General features: G+C 47.1%; 1 long non-coding RNA gene across 2 annotated transcripts in view; it reads left to right on the top strand.

Moving 5' to 3' along the window:
• Window positions 1–23,253, top strand: part of LOC116632120 — a 361,137-nt gene that overhangs the window by 113,801 nt on the left and 224,083 nt on the right. For both annotated transcript variants that reach the window (XR_004299341.1, XR_004299342.1), the window contains exon 2: window positions 11,129–11,209. This is a non-coding gene — a long non-coding RNA (uncharacterized LOC116632120). The remainder of the gene's footprint in view (window positions 1–11,128; window positions 11,210–23,253) is intronic.

Consider the following 23,253-nt stretch of genomic DNA (forward strand, 5'->3'; position numbering starts at 1 on the left):
CTCCTGGCTGCCTTGCCCAGGAGGATGGGTGAAAGAAGGCCATATTGCAAGCAGTGTGTTCTGGGTCATTACTGAGTCCAGAAGGACTCAGGCTAGACAGTAGAGATCCTTATTTGAATTCATAGAAGCAGCCTTTTAGTTCCCAGATAGAATGGCTATTCCTTAGTTGTCAAGCTCTTGTGCTTATTTTCTGACTTGGAAGATGGGCACAGGGCAGGAAGAATCAGGCATGTTCTCAAATGTCTGGGATAATAGGCATCATTTTCTTAAATTATCTCTGCTTCCTGTAGAATTAGTTTTTTGAGCTCAGAGTCCCCCGGATCTCTTGCTAGCTGCCCTGAAGCAGGCATGTTGCACGCCTTTCTTAGTCCAGAGCTGCAGATGGATGTCTGAGGTCTTTTCTTCTTGCCCAGTACCAGAGGGAGAACACACAAACTGCTTAAGGTTTGCCCAAGGGGCTGGGCCCAGTGTGTGGCCCATCAGCCCCAATGCTCTGCGTGCCCAGCTCCACACTGAACCTCCAGTTCCTGTTATACAGCTTAGGAAAACGAGACTATTTGCAACTTGAAAGCCCATCCCTGGCCAGGGCACTTGCTAGCAGAGATCTAGAGGAATTAAGGACTTCAGCATAATACCCCAGTTCTAGCTTTTGCTCTCCAGCTCAGAGGAGCTACTCTGTGTGCATTTTTGTGCACGCTTGTCTTTCTCTCTGACTTTTTGAAAGCATAGATTGCTGGTCCTTATCGAGGGCTGACTTTGACCATGCATTCACTTTCTCTAAAGCTCCCAACCACCTTATAGGGTCTGTGTCATTCCTCCATTGGATGGACAAAGGAACTCATGCTCCAGGGAAGGAGGCACCTAGCCTGGAGTTACACTGCTTTGGGGTGGCAGAAGTGGGATTTACCATTCTGAAATGCCACTGTCTACTGATTTGCTCATACAAGATTGGAGAAGCACTTTAAAAAAGATGAGAAAAAGTAGAAATGTGTTTGTTCTAAGTTCCTTGCCTATAACAGCTGGCTTGGTTTTTCATTTCTCCAGGTTTTGATGCTTTTGTAAAGGCAAGACCCATGCTTTGTTCTCTGTCCCATAAAGGCTCCCTTGGCAGAGCAGGGAGCAGTGGGCTCTAGGGCCCCAGGAGGTGGTGCATTACCCAGAGGATTATTGACCCTCATTTAGTGATGGGCCTTGGGGCTGATACTGAGGAGACTAGGGTTCTCTACATGGTCTCAGGAAGGGGTGAATTTAGTTCTGTTGCTTCTTTGAGTGTGAGGATAAACCTCGATGGGCTTCCTTTTCCTGTCTCCCTCTCCCCCTCTCACTACCCTTGTGTATATTGGCCTGTCTTACTTGACCACCATTTCCCCCATGGTTTTAGGGGGAACCTTGTAAATGATCAGTTTGTGTTTTCCAGCACCAATTGTAAGCCTACATCAGTAACACAGAGAGGTCTCTCTATATTCACTTTCTATCTCTGGCCTCCTTTTTGGCCAGAATAGTAGGCATTCTGGAAGTTATGCCCCTCTTAAGACCTTCTTCCTGCCTCTCCTGCTGGCATTGATGGGTTTTCTCTCCTCACATCTTTTTCATGAGTGGTAATTTCTCTGTTCCTTGACTCACAATGGTGCAGCAAGGAATCCTCTTGCCACTTAATAAGACTCTGTGTTTGAAAGCCCATCTCAAATGCTCTTGCCTCCATGAGGTTCTCCCTGAGTTATCCTCAACTGGGTATATCCTTGCCCTTCTTCATATCCGCAGCACTGGTAGTCTATCTTTAATCGTTTTTTTCTTTAAAATATGCTGTTTCTCCCTATTTCCCTAGTTGTAAAACTAGCACATATCCATCATAGAAAGTGGAAAATGCAGAAAGGCACAAAGAAGAAAATAAGAATTAGCAAGATAATGATAAGCTCTAGCATTGGGCAGGATCGTATGTAGGCACTCTTCAAAGTTCTTCCATGTATATTCATCCAGCTCATTTTCACAGCTCCTCCTGGAGGTTGCTATTACCAGAATCCTGATTTTACACATGAGGAAATGATGTTCAAGGTGGTCACGACCTGTGTCTCAGATATCATCCAGGGCCCTGTGTGATGTGGAGATCTTGCTGAACTCGGCTGAGCAGGTTCCATGGCTGTGAGAGTTGGGGAGTCCTGGGCCAAGCCCCTGGGCTTCTCCTGGTTCCTGCTCCGGACTCCATGCAGCCTGGGGTGCTGCTTGGATGTCCAGTTGGATGCCAGCTGTCCAGAGATGGCAACATTCAGAGGCCACCTCTGTGTTACTTTCTTCCTACTTCTCCCTCTGTGACTTCTCCTTGGGTCAGACAGAGGCTGCCACACATAAAGAGAAGCCGGTTTTAATTGTGGGAATAAAAAGCACAAGAAGTAATGACCACAGCAAACATTTATGGAGCGCTTACCATGTGCCAAACCCTGTTCTGGGAGCTGTGTATGTATGTGTGTGTGTGTGTGTGTGTGTGTGTGTGTGTGTGAACTCTTGTCCTCCTCACACAATAGCTGCATTCTGGATGAAGGGACTTCAACACAGAGAGGTTAAGAAACTTGACCGAGTTACACAGCTAGAATGCAGTGTGATTCAAGCTCAGGTGGATTTATTACTTCTTTAACCTTACAATTAGAATGAGGAATAAGGAACAGCCTCACGGGCCTCTCCCCCCCCCCCCCCCAGACCACAAGGGTGTTCCCAGGATGGAGGGATGACTGGCAAAGAGTGGGTATGGGGCATAGTATAAGATGGGGGACCTGACTGAGGTCCAGGCAGAGAGGGGAAGGTCAGCAGTGAGAGACTGTCAGGGGCAGCCTGGGAGCTGATCTGATGCCCACAGGGGAGTCCCAAAAGTTCTTTGTCTAGTCACTTGAACCTATGGCCTTTGGGACACCTGTGGATCATCCATCAGAACAACACTCACCTGAGCCTGGAGACTTTGCCAAGTCCCATCTAAACAGCCCTGTGTGGACACCCCCATTCTTTCAAGGTCCATCATACCTGTAGCCCCTGGAAATAGAGGGCAGGGGGTCTCGGCACCTAGAGAGATGGTAGCTGTGCTCTTGAACTTGGGTAGGAACAGCATTGAAACCCATCACCTCTTCTGATCTTCAAGGGACAAATTGAACACCTTTCAGGTCATGGGAAGTCAGAAATAGACAGTCATGTGGATGAAGGCTGGGAAGACTTCTTAGAGAAAGAAGAGTATAGCCTGGTTCTAGAATGACAGAGACAAATTCACCTGGAGGAGGAGTGAGGAAGGAGCACACACCAGCCTGAGGAGAAGGGCTGAGAGAAGGGAGTGGCTCGGCATCCAGGGATACAGACTGAGAGGACCCTTCAGAAGCCGGGTTGGGGTACATGGTAGGCCGTGTACCATCTGGGATGGGGGATGTGATGAGGTCAGGGAGAAGTGTGGGTGTGAGAATCAGACCCACTGTGAGAATTGGGCTTGAATCCTAGCTCTGCTACTTATTAGTTATCGGATTTCTGGCAAGTCACATGTCCTGCCCTCACCCTAACCTCAGTTTCTTCACTTGTAAAATGGAAGCTGTAACACCTACCTAAGGAAGCCCCAAGCAGGACTTGGTGAGATCATGAAAAGACAGTGCCTAGCCCAGTGCCTGGCACATACATAGAACTTGCTTAACAAATGGTATTCATTACTCTTGCTCTGCTGGAAAATCTCCTCGAACTGCTGCTTTGTTTTATATGTCTTCATGCAATGTCCCCAGGTAGCAGTCCCCAAGAAGACACATTCTAGCCTCCACATCTGAAAGAAAGGGGGAAAATCTTAGTGGATGTTCAGCTAGAAGAAAATTATACAGTGGGCATAAAGGAAATGTGGGGATGCCATTCCTCCATCTTAATTTGATTTTGGTTTGCTTTTCCTGGGAAGCTGTATTCATTTGAGTAGTTTTCCTGGCAAACATTGGAAACATATGTCTGGTTCTTTCACGCACAACGGGGATGCTTCTGGCTTCCGTCTGTGCATAGACCAGGGTTCAGGAGAGCTGTTTTTCTTATGGCGGGGTGGGATTTGCCTTGATCCATCCCACCGCCCTCTACTCAGCCCCTTTCTGGGAAATGGAAGCTGATGGACCCGTGTTGCTGCATCTCTGCCCTCAGCCCTTCTCAGTGACCGCCGCCCCACGCAGACCCTCCCCAGTACTCAAGTTAGTGACAACACCAAGCCAAGTCAGAATTCAATGGGAAATTAGAGGTCATTTGCCCAAGCCTCTTCTTGTCTCACTCAGCCGAGGCATCCACAGGAAGACCCTCTGTCTTCTAGGAAGTGTCTGTGTCTATGTTTTCTTCAAAGAAAAACAGGAAGTTCTGCCTGCGCTCGCTTCTGCAGATAGCACTGAAGGCTTTTTAAAAAGACACAGCCAACTTCTCATTTTCCTGCCCCACTCCCTGGCCCCATCCATCATTTTGTGGCTGTGTTCACACCTGATGAGTGTCTCCCAGGATGTGTAGCCAGTACCAGGCACATAGTTGGCATCCAGTAGGTGCTGAATGCTGCATGTGGAGGCCAGAGGTCATTTTGAACATCTCATTTATCTTTACTCCACTTCTTCGTGCTTTGTAGCTCCTTTCCTGGTCCTCCCCTTGGAGGTATCAATGTTAAAGATCAGCTAACCTGATATCCGAACCTCACTCTCCCATGTGTCACTTTCACAGTTATTTGTAATATTTAAGTACTAATAGACATGATCAAATAGATTTTTTTTTTTTTTTTTTTTTTTGCAGTTTTGGAAAGAGTGAATTTCTTTTTTAAAAATTTTAATTCCAGTCTAGCTAACATACAATGTTATATTAGTTTTAGGTGTTGAATATAGTGATTCAACAATTCTGTACATGACTCAGTGCTCATCATAAGTGTGCTTTTAATCCCCTTCAACTATTTCACCCATTTCCCCCCCCCCCCCGCCTCCCCTTAAACAGATTCTTAAAATTAACTTTTTAAAAAACTCAATCTCATTTTAAAGGAAAACTTTAAGGGCTTGATGAGCTAGTTACATTTTTATAAGCAGAAAAATAAATCTGTATCAGTTTGAATGAAATAAAATTAAAGAGTGTTCATTTGCATTCCACCTGTGGACTCTGCCTCACATTTGGCTGATACAGCTGTGAGTGAACCTCTTCATGGTGCAGGTGAGGAAACTGAGGCCCGGTGGTATGAAGTTACTTGCTCAAGGCCACACAACTAGCCAGTGGCTGAGCTTGGACTTGAACCAGATCGTCTGAGTTATTTATGCATCTTGGCAGCCATCTATCCCTCTGATTCATGTGGTCCCATGAAAATGTTTGGAGTGCAAGCACAGCTCCAGGTGTTGTGGCAGATGCAAAGAGTACAATGGAGGGCCTGTTCTGGTAGACTCAGGATATGGTGGGGGAGACAGTGTTCCAACAAACCATCTCAGTGCTGAGTTAATGTGACAAGAGCTTTGCTAGAGACAGGCAAAAAGGATCATGGGAGAGAGGAGCTCAGGGCCTGGGATTGTGCATCCGGATTCTCGTGCTGCCCTTATCCAGGGCTAAGGTGATACCACTCTCCATGCAATAAATAACACTCAGCCACCCCATTTCCTGCCCCACAGTCGTGTCGTGTGGCATAGTGTGTTGGCTAAGAGAGAGCACAACCTCAGGGGTCCCTCCGACCTGGGTTCAAATTAGGTGTGCACATCACTAGCTTTGTGACATAGTCACCTCTCAGATGCTAGCTTCCTTCTGTAAGATGAGGTTTATGTGACCTGCCTATATTTTATAGATGTGGAAAGGAAATGAAGTCATGCATGTAAAGCACTGAACATTGCCTGGCCTATCATAGATACCCAGGAAGTGAGAGCTCTTATGTGTTCTAGACAGATAGTTGCTACACATGCCTGCCATATCCCTTCCTCACACCGAATCATGGGCATCTTTTTATTCTTCCCACCAATCTATTTGATAGTGCAGAGCCCCGGTGTGAGGGTCTTTAAAACCGCCTCTCATGTGATCTAGGGCGCTCCAGTCAGAGTTTGGGGCATGTCCTTTGTCAAAGCAGTCATCTCTCTTGCACATGCAGATGAGAAGTTGACCCTTAAACACAAGTTGGGAAGTGACTCCCATTAACAAAAGTCAGCATAAAAACATGGTGGCCTCATGGTCTTTAGGCCTGGCAATTGGAAGTTGGGTTGAGTCTGTCTGACTTCATTTCTGGAGGCAAACGTAGCTCCAGCATTACCCAAATTGGGCAGTGAGGGAATTCTCATGTTCCCAACACTTTCAACAATGTCCCATTATGCTTGGTGAGTCACAATTGGGCCCTTGTCCATGGAACAGCATGTGTCTGTCTGTAGTGAGTACAGTGCCTTGCTGTATGTTTGAACTAATTTCATAGGCTTGTCTCCACCACGGATGTTACTTGCCTCCTTTTTTGACGGTTGCTGGAAGCTTGTATCAGAGAAAGTCAGAAAGGGAAAGTGCTATGATTCTTTCCACTGGGCAACTGTGCATGTTGGAGGTAGTGCCCGGGAAGGAAAGTTGGGTTCAAGAGAATTAAAAGTAAAGTCTTGGGTATCTGCAAAAAGGCACTTACCTTAGTTGGCAGGTCAAAGAAAACTCTCAGGTCACCTGTAATTGTTGCAGTTAATGCTGAGGGCTTGCTTTCCCTTGACAGGCAGAGGAAGGAACAGCAGAATATTGAAACAGCTCCCTGGACATGCCAGGGTCAAGGAGGCACTGCAGACTGTGTGCAGAGACAGCTGATTTGCTTCTTGTGTTGTTATGATGGTGAACTTGGACAATTGCATAGACAATGGAGAACCCCAGGAACACAGACTTGATTTCTAACATTCCAAAGTGGGGGAAGAACTGCTGGTGTCTGCTCAGTTCCAAGGACACCCTGGCCTGTTGCTTTTTCCCACTGCCTGGCCCACATGCCTTGGCTGTGCTGAGCATCAGCCACTCAGAAGGTGGGCCCAGGGCCAGCCTTGCTTGCACCCTCTCAGACCTCCTCACCATTGCAGATACTGGAATGCCCACATCCCCTCGGTTCCCTGGTGAACTCCTGGTCAGCTGCCAGCAGCCAGTGGAGACTACAGTTTCTCCAGCGGGTCCCTTGACCTCCCATCCTTTGGGTAGCTGCCTCTGGTCCCCTCGTAGGTTTACACCCTCTACTGTAGTACTAAGACGGAGAGTTAAAGCTCCTTGGCAAGGTCTTTGCTGGTTGCTCTGTCTTCTCAACTAGACAGTGGGCTTTCTGAGAGCAGGGACCTTGGCTGTCTTGCTCACTCTCATGTTGTCAGCACACAGGACACTTCCTGGCAGGCAGAAGGTGCTCAGTAAAAGCTCAAGTGCCACATGAAGGCATGAATGAATGACTAGCATCCGCAGGTGATACTGTGTCTGGTGAGGCATCATCAGTTTCCTGGAGGCCTGGAACTCCTGCAATTAGCCATTCTAGTCTGTTACTATTTTGTCACTAGAAGGCGCCCTTTAAAAGTCCCATCTGTGACCTGTTCTTATTCCTCAGTACCTTAGCATGTGTGAGTTGGCAGGATGACAAGGTACCTGAGGAAATAAACCGGGCTTGGTATTATTTTGGGGTGGAAGGAGGGCAGCGTAAGTGTGTGAGGCAAGGGGTGAGTAAGAAAGATCTGGAATGAGGCTGCGGGGTACTATCCAAGCAGGTCCCTGAACTGAGGGGCTCCTTCTGGGCGTGACACCTAGGACAGTGTCCTTGATAGGGAAGAGCGCTGGGAAGGAGAAGGCAAGAGGTCAAATGTTCCTATTAGCCTGAGGCTAAGCCTAGGGGGACTTTATACCTGGGGAGGGGGGCGGGGGAGGTGTCCCAGGTGAGTTCTAGGTCCTTGTTTCTCACTTCTTAGACAAGGTAATTCCTGAACCCACTTCCATTCCTTTGTTCATTCATTCATTGACCTAAACCACACTGACCACTTATAATGCACCAGAAACTGTTCTAGTTGTCAGGGTACGGTGAAAAGCAAAATGGACAAGTTTCCTGTCCTCACGGAGCTTACGGTCTAGTTGGGGAGAAACAGATACTAAACAAATATATCTATTATGATACCAGATAACCATTAAGTGTCCTGAAGAGAAATGGAGTGGGGAAGGCCAGTGGTAAGCCATGGCGTGCGGTTTTAGATAGGGCGGTCAGTGTGGCTACGTTGAGGAGGGGACACCAGGGCAGAGAATAAAGGAAGGGACCCTGCTATGTGGGTTTTTCACTGGAGGGAGACAAAGAGACTGAATGCAAGTCCAGGTCCCTTGCTTTTGGCAAGCATGTAGGATTGGGAGAAATAGGTTCCCTTTGGAAGTAATTTCATCTGAGCTGAGTAGGGGCCTTTGACAGGCGGGTGTGCTGGGCATCCTTGGCTTTGAGTTGGCTACAACACTTCCTACTGAGCCTCACATTACTCCTTTGCAAAGTGGGGATGGCTTAGATCCCCTTCACAGGGCTCTCTTGAAGGTTCAGTGAGCTGACTTGGTGACTGTGAGGGACCGCGCCCAGGAGTATGATCTATACGTTCCCCATGTGTCAGCCTTCCAGGTGTGGAAGCTCCACAGCAGTTGGTGGCCCACTGATTCTGGGGAACTGTTGGACACCCTCTTTTATGCCCTTGAGCCTGACCTCCTACCTCTGCCCAGGACTCCCATTAGGGTTAGGTTCCGACAGTTGAGAGGCTAAACTTAACAGCTTTGCGATCTGGGGCACGTTATGGTCCCTATGCGGTTTCCGTATCTGTAAAACAGGATCAGAGCAGTACTGTTTTGTGGGGTGTGAGGAGAATGGAACCGATCGTGCCAGGGGGCCTGAAGCCATGCCTAACACATCGCCCTAAGTAAGTGTCTGTCATTCTGCCCATTGCTTCTGTGCCTTCCCAACGCCACTGGGACTTCCTGTGGAGAAGAGGCCTGTTCCATTCATCTCTTGGTTCCCAGTGGCTACGTCAGGCTTGGCAGAGGGTAGGCCTTCAATAAATGTTGGATGGGTGTGTGGCTTGATGGATTAGGTGGATAAGTGGGGGAATGAGCTTCTTTGTATTCCTCCTAAACTTTATGCAAAGCTGTGAAGGCGATGAAAGAAAATGTGGAGGGTGCTGACGGTAGAGTTTGGAGAAGGGGCAGAGCATGATGCAAGCTTTCCTGCAGACATGGTTGAGGACGGAGGGGAGAGGGTACCTGGCCCCCCTCAGCTGGTCCCGCAGCTGACTGGGGGTGGGCTTCGTGCCCAGCGCGGCACACTATCCTCTCTTCTCCTCACAACCCCCCCCAGGAGGTAGTAGTAGTACCGCTTCTCTCTTACAGGTGAGGAAGCTGAGGCTTGGAGAAGTGAACTGACTTTCTTGAGGCCACACCCAGGAAAGCTGATTCCAGAACTTTTGCCCTCAGCCCTTATGCTCCACGGTTGGGTCTGTTCCTCAGCCACATTATGAACAGTTCTGCTATAGAGCGCTGAGCTAAGGACTTACTCTTTGGAAGTCCTTCTTTCATCTGAGGTGAATGGGGACCTTTGGCAGGCGAATGGGCCAGCTCTGAGTGCTAGGCATTCTCAAGTTGGGGTTGTTTACCCCACCCTCTTCTTGGGAAAATTCTGTGATCTCTCCAGAGCAGTTTGGCTGAGTTCATTCAATTCACAGGTAATGATAAAGCTGGTGTCTGGTGATGTACACCCTGAATTCAGAAATGTGATCGTAGAAATGTGAAATTGAGAAAAGGGGGGTGGGATCTTAGAATGGAGGAAACACAGTGTTTATTGAGTGCTTACAATATGCTAGCACCTTGTATATTTTCTCAATAGTCTTTCCTAATAAGGGTTCCTCCTGAGATTTGAACCCAGGTCTCTTAGGCTTCCAAACCCTGTCCTTTAGACTGGGAATGAGCATTGGTTGTGATGAAGAGGGGGTTCCCCAAGGTTCAAAACTCTCTGTGCACCCAGTGTCCTGTTAGGAGTCTAAATGTGCGTAAGTTCATAATTGCTATGTTTTCCAGTCATTTGACAGCTCTCATTTGCTCCATCTCAAAGAATGCTGGGTTTTCCTCTACCCACCTCCACCTTTCAGGGGAAATTACACTGCTCAAAAGAAATCCCAGTGTATATACCCAAAAGAATCAAAAGCAAGGACTCCAAGAGATATTTGTAAACCCATGTTCATAGCAGCATTTTTCACAAGAGCCAAAAGGTGGAAGCAACACGAGTGTCCATCGATGGATGAATGGATAAGGAAAATGTGGTACCTACGTACAGTGGATGGTTAGTCATCCTTAACAAGAAAGGACATTCTGACACATGCTACAGCATGGGCGGATCCGGAGGACATGATGCTGAGTGACATAAGACAGACACAAAAGGACAAATACTGTCTGCTTCTACTCACATGAAGGGCTTAGAGTAGTCAAATTCCCAGAGACGGAAAGAAGGATGATGGTTGCCAGGGCCTGATGGGGAGGAAATGGGGAGCTGTTGGCTAATGGGTATAGAGTTTCAGTTTTTCAAGATGAAAAGAGTTACAGAGACAAATGGTGATGATGGTGGCACAACAGTGTGCTTAACGCCACTGACCTGTACGATGAAATATAGTTGCGATGGCAATTTTGTGTTATGTGTATCTTACCACAATAATAACAACAAAAGAAATCCCAGGTGTGTGGGTGCAGTTTAATATTCTCTGATGGCAAGGATTTGAATTTCACTTCAAGGAACTTACCTCTTTCTGATCCTTACTAGTTAATGGGTAGGAAGTGGGGTAAGGTGGGATTCTGTTGGGTTTCTCCAAGTAAAGCAGGTAGTTCAGTAACTCTTGGATTCCTGGACAAGGTTCTCATGGGTGGAGGATCTCCCTCCTTCCCCTTCTCCTTCCTTCCTTCCTTCCTTCCTTCCTTCCTTCCTTCCTTCCTTCCTTCCTTCCTTCCTTCCTTCCTCCCATGTTTATCAAATGCCTACCATGCACCATCCACTCTGCCAGACACTGGACACAATAATATGTGACCTGTGCCCAAATATGCTTGCATTTTCTTCCGTTTTTACTCGTTTTTGTCAGTGTATACGCTGTTTTGCTTAATATTGATTCATGTTCCATTTATTTTCTATGTTGTTTTTTATTTTCCCCAGAGCAGAATCGAGCAGTTGCTTCTACTTTAATTTCTGATGCTTTACGAAGGCTGAGCTGAAGGCTGCACCACCAGAAGCTTGGTAAGTGTGGGTGACTGGCCTTGGCTGGGAAGCTGCTGAGAAGTTCAAGTGGGAAGGGCCCCAGAGAGTCAAGTGAGTGCTTTCAGTTTTCAGAGTCTGGCATCGTGGGAATTTGCCTGGCCTGCTGGATGGAGAGAGGCTGACTTGGATTCTGTGGGCTTGGAAAGACAGTCAAAAGACTCTTCCTTTCCCTGAAATAGCCATGCATTTGTTTAAAGACTTGAAACGGTTCTGATGCTGGAATTTCCCTCTGTGTTTATTTTCACATCTGGGTGATGGTCTTCTGCCACCGAAGGACTTTTAATGAATCACTTCAGAGATTGCTTTTAATGTTTCCCAGATGAGAGGGGGCTGGTGCTCGTCTTTCTTCTGAGGCCTTACAGGGCAGGACTGACTTGGCTTCCCGGCTGGCTGCCTGGAGCTGTCCCTTGGGGTAGGCAGACAGACATTTTTCGTTTTTCTGGGAAACCTGTTCCTGCAGAGCTCCTCATCACAGGGCTTTCTTTCCACGTGAGGAAGGGGAAAAAGGTGGACTGGAATATAAATAAAAGACATAGACTGGTTTTAATTGGTTCAAGATGTTCTAGGTTGTGCTTGCTTCGGGAGCCCTGGCAGATACCACCTCTCTGCGTTCCCAGGCTCTCATCTGCAGCAGTGGGAGCTCCAGGAGACAACAGCGGCTGGGGTGGGCTTCCAGAGCACAGCTTGGGAGGCTTGGGAAGGTGTTGGCTTAGCTTAGAAGTCACTGGCTGCCAGGCATCGTTCGATGGACGCCTGTTCCCAGGGTCCTCAGCAAAGGCCAACAGTGGCTAGCGTCCCTATAACCACTTCGGGTCAATGGTTTCCACTCACCCTTAGCCTGACAGACGGGCTCCTTTGTGGTCACATCCCTGCTCCGTGTCCCTCCGTCACCTCTCACCCTGACCCATACTCTGTGCTCCAGCCACATTTCACACACTCTGTTGGGTACTTTCCAGTTGCCCCCACTCCAGAGCCACCCTCCACTCTGCTCTGCCCAGCTCTAAGCCCCAGGGATTGGTACTTGGGGTTCATCATCTAGGCTCCCCTGCCCTGCCCTCTGGCTTCCCATTGGGCTTGCTGGCTGGGGAGCCCCATAGGAGAATCTGAGGGGGAAGGGAGAGAGAGGTGGAGGTATGTATTTCCTTGGCTCCCATTCTGTGGGGTCATCTCAGGCTGGCTGTGTGCCTTAGAAGTCTCAGATTGTCTTAAGGTGGCCTGCTGTATATAATTTTCTCTTTCTGTCTTCAGGTAACTGCTGCCTGCCTTCATTCTTTTGAGTCCAGGGGTGGTACGGCCCCTCGAGTCCTGCACTATCTCTTGTGGTTTCCCTACATCTTTCCATACCTTTGTCAGTCGTCTGTTTACTAAACCTTTCCTGAATTCTCTTCATTTGAGTATTCCTGCTGGCACTTAGAATGATATATACATGGTATCATTTTATACACTTGGATCTTTCCCGTGCCATTTCTTCTGCCAAGAATTCCATTCTTTGCCTTGGCTGCCTGTTGAACTACTCCATGTCCTTCAAAATTCCACTGAAATGTCACCTCTGGGAAGACTATCTTGAGTTCCTCATAAGAGTTCATTACTGCCCCCCTTGGCCTTCCATCTCTCTTTGTGGTGTCAGTCTTGTTCGTAAACCCTCCATCCCCATCCTCACCCCTTGCTAACAGACATGTCCAGATGTTCCCCTCATCAAAATTTTATAATGTTTAATTCCTTCAAAGTCTGATTCAGTGACTGTCTAAAGTGCTTGCTTCAATGTGAGGCCCAGAGTAGATGCTTAATAAATGGGAGCTCTTATCAGCCTACTTCATACTAAAGTGTGAATGGCTGTGTGGTTTAATGCATTATCCCTTCCAGGAGCAGCTTGCATTTATAAAGGACCTTTTAGAGTTAACACTCCCCCCAGTGAATCTCTAAATTGGTAGAGGGGTGGAAGGTCCGGGGATCTATCTCTGGGGCTTCTCAAATTATATGAAGTCCAAGTCCTCTCTCTCTGTAGGTTTGAGAAAACAGAGAATCACTTCAGGTGATTCAGCATACAGAGGCTGCTTGGAAAGGGGACAGGTTGCTCAATAGTGGCCTGGGGGAGCAGAGTCTGTGGAAAAAGACAGATGTGACTGGACACATCTCTGCTCAGCTAATATACCCTTCTAGTGCTATTGGAATGTGATTTTCTAAATTGTGACTGGCTGACTTTCTTCTCTTGTGGTTGAGTTTGTAATAACATAGACTATGACTCTAGTTTTGCCAAAGTGGAAAAAAATGCCATCCAATGGATTTTTATGGTGGTTCTTAAACATTTTTAAAAATATTATTAAAGATGTAGCTCAATAAGTCTTTAATGTCCTGCTTTGGGGCTGACGAGCCAAGGCACAGAGTTATGAGGCTGGGTGTGGGCAGCTGAGGGATGCTACACCTGGGGGGTGCCAACACTGGTTTAGTTGCTCTGTGCAATTTTGCCTAAAAATGGAGCTACCTACGTAAGTACAAATCCAGAGTATTTTGATCGTCCATGGCTTGGGGCAGAGATCAAAGCTAAGTGTCTCACTCCTCATTAAGTTCAAGAAGCCAGGGAACCTGCTCCGTTCCAAGAAGTCCAAATACCTCTTTCCTGGACTCTGGAGAATCACAGCTCATGTCTCAGGTGGTGCAGAGGCAGGGCTGAGTGGAACCACCTCTTGCAAAGCTGGCCCCTTCCCTGCTCTTGGAGAAGAGGGGCCGATCTGTCATAGTTCCATAATCAAGACATTTGGGGACATGTTTTATAAGAGCTTCCATGCAGCTGGCAAAATGGCAGGATTCTTGGGGAGAACCAAAAGTGTTATTTGCTGAGTGTCTTGGAGTGGTTATAGGGCAGAAAGTCTCTCAAGGGGGTGATAACCTCAGGTGAGCAACATGGAAGTCCCAGGCACTCTGTATTTGCTGCTCCCCCACCCCCCCAGCTTCTTGTGTCATCAATGTCCCGAATTCCCCCTTTTCCAGGAACTACCATATAGTCACCGTGAGGTCCGAAAACCTGGGAAGGGAGGCTTGTGAACTGCACTGCAAAGGGGCTCTGTCCTGGCCAGGAATGGCAGCTCAAGTTGACCTTCTGCTGCCTACCTGAGCTCTCCAGCCCCCCTGTGGTCATGGGCTTTACCACCCAGCGTGGCTGCGTCTACACACACCTTCAGTTGGTCTCTGCTTGCACCTCCGTACTCAGGAGATTCTCAGGAAGCATTTGTCAATGGAATAACTCTCAACTTTCACCTGGTAGGCTCTTTGTTGTCCTAAGATGCAGTTCATTTCACCTCTTCTCCTCAGCGTTTTCTTTTCTTGGGCTGGGCCCTGTCTCGGGAGGCCACTTCCGTTAGTCAGAGGGGAGGACACTCTTGCTTTGTATCTCTGGCCTCCGGATGGCATTCCTGTAATTCTAGCTTTATGGCTTCTGGTTCTTGGGCTCTGGACCTTCTCTGCACATTGCAGTGTGGAATAGGGCAAATCCCCCTTGTTTCAAAGAACTGCACATAAATATATTCAAGACATTTCAAAAATTTCCAGTCAAAATATTTTGGGAAGAACAGCCAGATTTTGTAGAGAGAAAAAAAAGGGCAGTTTAATGGGCAAAGATATTCTGAGTAATTCTACGCTTGGGTGACTGTCCAAGTCAAGAAGCTGTTCTACGAGCATTTTCAGGAATTGCAGCCTCCAGGCCAGCTTGTCGTCGGAGTGTCTTCCGTGGGTCACGTGGAGGGGCCCTGGTCATCTCACTGAATGGTTGTCCTTGCCCCACCCTCCCACGACCCCCCCCCCCCCCCCCCGCCCCCTACCGCCCCCTTGGGTTTCTATATCAGGAAGGTGACCGGTGAACGTGATTTGCCTTAGGATGGTGGTGCAGGGACACAGATGCACTAAGCCCCGCTTTGGTCTTTCCTTCCCCCACACCTGGAGGCAGGAATGCCTTCCCTGGAGAGCTGTGTGCCCACCTGGAGGCAGAGGGATGAAATGAATGGCCGTGAGGAAGCCCGCACCTGCAGTTCCTGGGGCGTTCTTCCATCTCACCTGAGCACACCTGCTGCTGGTTTCTGACTTTCTATTCCCTGGCGCAGGGGCACTGGGTAAAGCTGAACCTGTGGCGGAGATGGTGAAGCTACTGGCCCTGACTTTTACATTTGTGGAGCATTCTGTTACCCGAGGGCGGTCTCTTCACACCTTTGTGCCTCAGTTTCCCTCTTCATATGGCATAATGTCTGGTGCCGCCAGTGGGAGATCATGTTCTGAAAAGGGCTCTGTCCTCACCTGACCCCATTTCCTCCCATGTCCTCAGTGGTCTCTTTTCATCTCCTGTTACTTAATTCTATTTTACTCTCAGCTGGTTGCCAATTTCTCTCCCTCTTAGATGCATGTTGATAATAACTTGAGGGGTATTTTCTTTAAAAACACCCTAAATGTAAAAGAGGATTCTGGAAGTCCAGAAGCCTTCAAGGTGCAGACGAACAAATCTCCAATGACGATATTTCAGCAGAGATTTTTTTTTGTCTTTTTTTCAAAAGGGAGTCTTTTCTAAAATGCCTTACCTCCATCCCATCATGGTGGCAGAGAGCCTTTATATAATATATATAATTTATATAATTATATAATATAGATGTCATATATAATATACTTTGCTTTTCCTGCTTAATATTATAACATCACTATATTTTCTTGTCATTAAAATTATTTTATAGGCATCTACTTTTCTAACATTTTCTTATAAAAAGTTTTCAAACAATGCAGAAAAATTGAAGGAATTTTAGAGGGAGCGCTCACATACTGGCCACTCAGAGTCTGCATGCATTAACATTTTTTAAATTTATTTTTATTTATTTATTTTTAAATTAATACTTTTATTTTTTGTTCTTAAAATTTATTTTATTTTAATTAAAAATTTTTTTTTAAATTACACGCATTGGTATTTTACTGTGCACGGTTTTATCATGTTTCTCTCCATCCAGCCCTTCCTCTCTACATCCGTCCATCTGTAATTTTGGGGATGCATTTCAGAGTAAGTTGCAGCCATTAATACACACCCTCAGTATATACTTCAGCATGTGTATTATTAGAGTTCACTATTTGCTTATAGTTTTTTCTGAACACACAGTAAAATGCACACATCTCAAGTGTACTGTTTGTAGACATTAATTTCTTAAAATGTCATTTCTATTTTAGTTGTGTATTTCCACACTTTAATGAACAGTTAATTAATTAACGGGGGCCAGGTGATCACTCTGTATTCCCCATTTGGAAGCTGGAGGCCTAGGCTCCTCACTTCTTCAGCAAGGAGAATTGTTGCCCCACCCGATTCCCATCCAGTGTGATCTCTCCACGTCCGGGCGAGGGAGGCAGACCCCTCTCCTATCCTCCTCCCCCTCCAGCTCTTGGTCAAGGGGGCCCAGAGCCAATTCCTGAGGCCCTGTGCTGCAGCCTGGCCTTGTCCAGCCAAACCCAGGGTGCTGACTCTGTCGCCCCTACATAGTTAAATAATTGTGGACATCAGCTACCATGCCAGCAGTTGTGAGGTCCTTCCAGTTTCTGAAGGGCTCGCCTCCATGTTCCTTCTCTCAGACCTCACTGCAGCTCAGCGGGCTACCCACTATGGCGGCGATACTGGGGCTCAGGGCAGGGAGGTCACGCAGCTTGGGACTGGGTGCAGGCCTGTGGCGTCATGTGCTGAGCTGTTCCTATGGCCCCACGGAGCTTTCACCTGCATAAATTCCCAGGCTGTGAAGTAGTGACTATGCATATCCCTAAATATATGTCATCATGACTTTCTGGGAAGTTTGATTTGGGCACACTGTTAAACTAGCTGGGGTGTGGGAGTGTGGTTGCAGACATAATGACATAATTTGCTGGTCACGTGACAGGGAGATGTATAGTCTGGTGGAAAGACCATTGGTTTTGGAGTCAGCTGATATGGGTTCTTCGTACCCAAGCTGTGTGACTTCAGGCAAGTCACTTACCAAGAACCAGTATTTTTTTGAAGGTTTACTATATGCCCAGTGGGGTACATACCTAATCTCATTTAACTCCCCTCCCAGTGCCCTACCATTATTTTCAACCTTGCTTGGTAGATGAAGAAACTGTGGCACAGAGAGATGAAGTGACTTGTCCAAGGTCACACGGCTCAGGAACCCAGACACTGCATAGCATCTGCAACATGGGGATAACCAGGCCCTCCTTAGGGGTGCCTTTGGGACTGTGAGGTCAGATATGTGAAGTTTTTTTTTTTTAAGATTTATTTATTTGAGAGAGAGAGAGAGCAAGCCTGCACGGGGTCAGGGGCAGAGGGAGAGGGAGAAGCAGACTCCCTGCTGAACAGGGAGCCCGACGTGGGGCTTGAACCCAGGACCCCAAGATCATGACCCGAGCAGATGGTAGATGCTTAATGGACTGAGCCACCCAGGCGCCCCAAATGTGTGAAGTTTAATCTCCAGAGAGAAGTAAGTTTCACTCCCTGCCTTCATGGTTCAAACACAGAGGCTACAACTGGATGCCCCTGGGCCAAATTTGGTCCACATGGTATTTGCTAGAGATTTTTCTTCTTTTAACTTAGATTGTCAACACTTAAAAATTGAGAGAATGTATATAACAACATCTTTTTCCAGCTTACCTTAAAAAATCTGAATACGTGGACAGATCAGGTCCCTGTTTAGGCATGAAGCTGCTGGCTGGCTCAGAGGCAGCTGATGCTTGTTCCCTAGTTCTCCACAGTCCCCACCATTCTCTCTTGTCTCCCACATCCTGAGGCCAAGCGTCAGTGGCCATTTCTCATCCTGTTGCATTGTGGTTTTGCTGACACAGGCCCACTTGACTCACTGTCTGCCTGGCCCCTGTGGGCGTGTCGGGCTGTAGACAGAGCAAAGACCAAATAGCTCATGGGGCACATCCTTATTATTTTCCAGAAGGGAGCCACAGCTTGGGTCATTTGCTATCTATGAGAATCAAAGGTCAGGGTGTTCTCATGGTAGTAAACACATGTAGGTACCGAGGACTATTCGGAAGGTATTTACTTCCCAGCTAGTCACACACTGGTGGTCATACAGAGCTTTGGGTGAATGCTGTGGCTATATCTAGGGCCATCAGTTTTGGTCTTCAGGCATTTTCAGCACACACCCCACCCTGGCCTGTAGTTTCCAGGTCGTTGCCCAGGGCATGGCAAATGTCCCTCCCTCCTGATTGTGCACCCTATTCCCTAGGACTTCAGTCTGGGAGCGGCGACAGTAACACAGCATTTCCCCAAGTAAGGGCAAGCAGTTAGGTAACATGCAAGCATTTTTTAAAAATGTTAATTGTTAGGTATTTTTTTCATGAGAACTAGAAAAATGTAACTAGCACATCAAGTCTCTGATTTTATTTTATTTTTTTAAAGATTATTTATTATTAGAGAGAGAGAGAGAATGAGCAGGGGGAGGGGCAGAGGGAGAGGGAGAAATATTCTCCTTGCTGAGCAGGGAGCCCGACGTAGGACTTGATCCCAGGACCCTGGGATCATGACCTGAGCCTAAAGCAGACGCCCAACTGACTGAGCCACCCAGGTGTCCCAAGTCTCTGATTTTAAGAATATTATTGCTTAGGAGGAAGCTACGTTTTAAAAAGAGTTATTTTATCTTTTTTTTTTTTTAATAGGCTCCACACAGTGTGGGGCTCGAACTCACAACCCTAAGATCAAGACCTGAGTGAGCTGAGATCAGGAGTTGGACACTTAACCGACTGAAGAATTATTTTAAAGTTGATTTACAGAGAAAAAGCAAGTAAATGCTGCTATAGGTGAAAAGTGACAGCCAAAGCATGCGGTGTTTGACTCATCAATGTCTGAAGTTTGGGAAAAACTGTGTGGGGCCTCTGTCATTCTCTCCACTGTCCTTGGGCCACGTCCAGGGACAGGAGATAGGGTCCTCTCTTATCCCCTGCTTCATCTCCATTGCTTTCGCGGGTCTGGGGCACCTTGACCTGGGCATGATGGGAAGCTTTGCTGTCCCTAATCATAGCTTCTCCTAAGTCTGTCATGTGGCCTTTGCAAATAGGCCCTTTACGGGCCCTGAAGGCAACATGCTTTTGAAACTCAAGGCAGGAAAAGACTCCCATTGTGTGTCATCTCTTCCTTGGGGTAGAGGATACAGAACACTCTGGCTGCTGCATGAACGGGGGTTATCCTGGGGTAATGCAAAATAGCAGGAGAAGAACAAAACCCTTACCAGTTAGTAGTTTTGAGGAAACAGCCCATCATAGGTGGATGTGGCAACTCTATGTATGAACAGCAGTTGTTGGAAAGAACCTAAGGATTGAATCGAGTCCATGAACTTGGCTGAATTTCTTCACTTCTCTGTGGAGTAGCGTGCATACATGTTCAATAAGTGGATGCCTCTATGAGGATGGTGACAAGGATCTTTCTTCCAGTGCTGATGTTAATTTAGAGAGAAAGAGGAGTTGTATCTTGAGGTTTTGTGTTGGAGTTTTTGCCCAGGAGAATATCTTGACAGAGAACAGTCTGTTGACATATTAACGGCCATACCCTAGGGGCACCATTTTCCTATGCCTTTGTTTGGTCTATGGGGACAGGGAACATTCTATTCTGTTGGTCATAAGGCTGGACAGTGGGAGGAGAGGGCAGCTCTAGGCACTTGGCTACTTTGTAGGCTGGGTAAAAGCCAGTGAGGACTGCCTACAGCTCTCCCACCTGGCTCCCATGCATGAATGCAGTTAGAATTTACTAAGTCCCAGTTGAGGGTCCAGTGGAGGGAAGGGGCCACATGAGCGTATTACCTTGAATGGAGATCACTAGAATTGTCACCAATGCAGTATTAACACAAAGGGCAGAAATGGCCCAAAGAAACTAGCTTGGCTTCTCCCAGAGAGAACTCCCCACTGAAAATGCATTCTTCTCTTTGGTGTGTTTTTATGTAATTTGCAGTTACTGTCCTTGATTTTGCAATGATGACATTTTCTTGTTTCTGTATTTTGATGCTCCCCTTAGTGGTTCCAAAAGGACCCTGCCCCACCAACATCTTGACCTTAGCCAGTGAGACAGTTTTCAGACTCTTGGCCTTCTGGAATTTTAAGAGAACAAATTTGGTTTTTGGTTTTTTTTTTTTAAGGCATGAAGTTTGTGGTAATTTGTTGCATTGGCCCCAGGAAAGTAGTACACATAGCTTTCCTTCATTCAGTCAGTACATCTTTGTTGTGCATCATCTGTGAAGGATCGGCCATCCTTTCTCTATACAGTGCTTCTGTGGGGGAAGGTGCCAGTGGGAGACGCCACATCCCATCCACTTATAGCTGAGTTGGTGACTGGTGGAGGAATATTCGCCTCCCTGCTCCTCAGAGGCTCGTGCCTCTTTGATCAGCAGGGCTCTGAGCCTGAGCTCAGGGGTCCCGTCTAGAAGAGGAGAAGGGCCAGGATGTCTGGGAGCTGTGAGATGGGGACACTGTCGTGTCCTGGCAGCATCTTCCCAGCCACGAGAACCAGAGCCCAGCTTGGGTCGAGCACAGGGAACTACTGCTGGCGTCTGGACGCAGTTATTGCAAAATCCAGGTTCAGTAACTGCAAATTACATTAGTTTCCTGGTACCACAAAGGTAGCAGCTTAAAAGTTAGCGGCTTTGAACAGCACAGATTTATTATTATTGTTTTTTTACGGTTCTGGAGACTGGAAGTCAGAAATCAGGCAAGGTTCTGGCCTTCTGGAGGCCTTAGAGAGGAATCTGTGTCCTTGGGGTTCCCACCTGCTGAAACCACTTGCATTGTTTGGTGCTGGGCACTGGCTCCATCTTCAGAGTGCATCACCCCACCTCTGGTCCATCATCACATGGCCTTCTTCTCTAACTCTGACTCCCCTCGTGCCCCTCTTACACGGAGACTTGTGACTACACTGGGCCCACCGGGATACTACAAGGTCACCTCCTCATCTCAAGATCTTGAACTTCATCATATCTGCAGGGCCCCTTGTTCCAAGGTCACAATCGCTGGTCCTAGGAATTAGGACAGGGACATCTTTGGGCCTTGGTACTTAGGGCCATTATTCAGCCTACTGCCGACCCCCTTAGAGCAGAAGGTTGCCAGTGCACTTTGAGCTTCAGTAGACCTGTCCCGCAGCTCTGGAAGGTGATGGTTGGTATTCAGAGCCTGAGGCCAGCCTTTTTCTGTGTACCTGTGAACAACACCATGTGGCTTGAGGGCCTCATGTAGCCACCACTTGGCCTTTGCTGTGCACTTACCAGGTGCTGGGTAATGGGGTCTTCAGTGGCCTTTCCAGAAAAGAACATAGAAGTGTGATTATGAGATTATGTGAAAAGCACTCAGTAATTACTGTAGGACCCAGGGAGCTGTCTGGGAAGGGTTCGAAAACACTTATGACAGATGCCTTTGATTTTCTGTCCACGGTGCTAGAGCTGCTTCTTTTTCTGAACGCTTCCTAACTAATCTGAAGCCAAGCTGAGCATTAGTCTAAAGCCCCAGGTAAGTCCATGTTGATCAGGACTCCTGTTCTTGCTTTCTCATCTACCACCACAAGAACATTATATATAGCAACTGTTTGGGTTCCTCTAAAAAAAGATCTTGGGCCACGGTGATTACACCAGATTTAAAGGTCCATGGGGTTAATGGAAGGTGGTGGGGTCTGTAGTCACATCTTTGAGAACAACGAGTTCATAGTGAGGGGAGAGGATAGAAGGAGGGGCAGCACTGTGAATGCTGCATCTTTTTAAAGATAAGCAGCGTTTGGAAAGCGTAGATGGTAGGGCCCAAGCTATTTCTAAACTGTCATGATTGAGTGATGCTATGTGCAGGGATAAGCTAGGTAGGGAATACCTAGGCAGCCTTTACTTACAAATTAACCAGGATTGGTTGAACAGGATAGAAATATAACTGGTTTAAGCAAAAGAAAAAAAAAAGGAAAAATTTTGGCTCAAATATCTTCAAGCTCCCATAGATCGAGGCTGCCTTCAGGCATAGTTGGATCTGGGGGTCCAAATATGTCATCGAGACTCCATCTCCCCCTCTCAGTTCTACTATCTTCCCATTAGCACCAAGGTCCTCTGGACTTGCATCCTATCAGCTAAGCAACCTCAGTGGGAAAGAACAGTGTTTTTCCCAAAAATTTCAACATAAGTTGTTGGACTGATTCCCATTGGCTTGGTTTGAGCCGTATGACCATCCTTAAACCAATTAACATGTGACCCGGAGGGTGTGACGCTCTGATTGTCTGGGTCTGGGTCACCGGTCCCTCCTGTCCTGCAGCCATGATAGGGGGTCAGACCTAACTGAAACACCAGCCCTGAGAGTGGAGGAAAGTTGGCTCCCCAAGGAAAATTGATTGCTGTTAACAGAGGATGGAGGAGCAGTGTTGGTGAGGCAGAAATAGCAGAATGTCCATGGCAACTTACAGCACTGGAAGGGCTTGTTGAAAGGCTGTTCGATTACTTTCTAGAAGGAAGGGAGCATGTGTGTTGCTGTTACAAATCTTTCTGAGAACATTTGTGTCATCATCCTTAGCCCTGATCCGCAGTTAGGGGGCATGGCCCATTAGACTTCAAGACAACTGGGGTTTATTTCACAAAGTTTACAAAGTAGAGGACAAAACACACTGGCTTTGTAAGAAGGCAAAAAACTAAAAACAAAACAAAACAAAAAAAACATTTGAAGATCCTGAAAGTTCAGAACATTATCTTTCCCAAGTGAGCTTCAGGGGACACAAAATGAACAAAAAATGTTTATCGATATATATAAACTGTACCCAGAAATACCATTCATTAAATGTATCTCCAGTGAGAGACTCTGGGAAGGTCTTAGTACTCTGGGACACTCAGGCTCTCCCATTTAATAAAGGGAGGCTTGTTCTGGCCAGTTGTTCTGGCCATGGTCCAATGAAGCTTGCTACATTTTATCTCCCAAATTCCTGTTCAATTTCCTGTGGAATTCTTCCCTTTTTTCTTTTCCTTTCATCTTTCTTTCTTTCTTTCTTTCTTTCTTTCTTTCTTTCTTTCTTTCTTTCTTTCTTTCTT

The sequence above is a fragment of the Phoca vitulina genome, unplaced genomic scaffold (assembly GCF_004348235.1).
Source record: "Phoca vitulina isolate PV1807 unplaced genomic scaffold, GSC_HSeal_1.0 scaffold6, whole genome shotgun sequence".
Classification (NCBI taxonomy): Eukaryota; Metazoa; Chordata; class Mammalia; order Carnivora; family Phocidae; genus Phoca; species Phoca vitulina.